This window comes from Geospiza fortis, unplaced genomic scaffold (genome assembly GCF_000277835.1).
Source record: "Geospiza fortis unplaced genomic scaffold, GeoFor_1.0 scaffold4, whole genome shotgun sequence".
NCBI classification, from domain to species: Eukaryota; Metazoa; Chordata; class Aves; order Passeriformes; family Thraupidae; genus Geospiza; species Geospiza fortis.
In genome coordinates this window covers 709,871-711,002 of record NW_005054475.1, presented here as the reverse complement: position 1 = coordinate 711,002, position 1,132 = coordinate 709,871, and positions in this window count along the sequence as shown.

The following is a 1,132-nucleotide window of genomic DNA, read 5'->3' as shown; positions in this document are numbered from 1 at the left end:
TATTTCTGCCCGAATCGCTTTGGGACAGGGGAGGTGAGCAGAGGGCTCAGCCCGGCCCCAAACACACCCCACAGCAGCTGGTTCGTGGCAGGAAAGCTGGGGAAAAACCCAGGTTTTTGGGGCGTGTTTAAACTCTTTTTCAGTGATCGGGACAAGAGGATCGAGGTACCCTTGTAGCCCATACAAAACTTTTTCACTTATTTATACATTTTAAGCAAACAAATAAATTAATGTTCATTGGTTCTAGGTCACATAATTCTCTTAATTAATTAGCATGCTGTCCTCTATTGGTTATTGATTTCTATAGTCCTTTTATCATCTTCTCCAGCTTTCCAGGCCTTAATGTCCTCTGTATCCTGGTTACTCCAATGTCCTTGAAGGACCATAAATTTAAGATGTAAGACATCCAACCTTCGAACACTTTTGGCTTTACTGAAGCTTGTCAGGGTTAGTTTTAACAAACTTAAGGTTTGGGTGAATAATGATCTGAGTAACAAGAGTCTTTGTAGAAACTTAACTAGTACTGGCCAAAAGTGGGTGCTGCTCACAATGAATTAAAACAACAAATTAAAAATTAGTTAGGAAATTTGTATTATTTCCAACAACAGGGAACCTTCTTCCTGACAGAAGGATGGAGCCAAGAGAACAAGTGACAGGAAAAGAGGAACGACATCAAGTTGTGGCAAGGGAGGTTTATGTTAGATATACGGTGAATTCCTTCATGGTGGGTGGTCAGGCACTGGGACAGCAGTGGATTCACCACCTCGGGGGTGTTTAAGCAGAGGTGATGTGGTGGCTGGCAACACGGCTAGTGAAGAACATGGTGGCAGCGCTGGCACTGGGACCTTCAAGCCTCACAGCTGCGCTTGGCCTCCCTTGGCCCCTCATGGCTCCCCTTGGTCCTTCATGGCCCCCCTCTTTCTCACATGGCCCCTCATGGCTCCCCTTGGCCCCTCATGGCCCCTCTGTGTCCCTCATGGCCCCCCTCTGTCCCTCATGACCCCCCTCTGTCCCTCATGGCTCCCCTCAGCCCCTCATGGCCCCCCTCTGTCCCTCATGGCCCCTCATGGCTCCTCTGGACACCCCTCTGGGCCCCTCATGGTCCCCTCTGTCCCTCATGGCCCCTCATGGC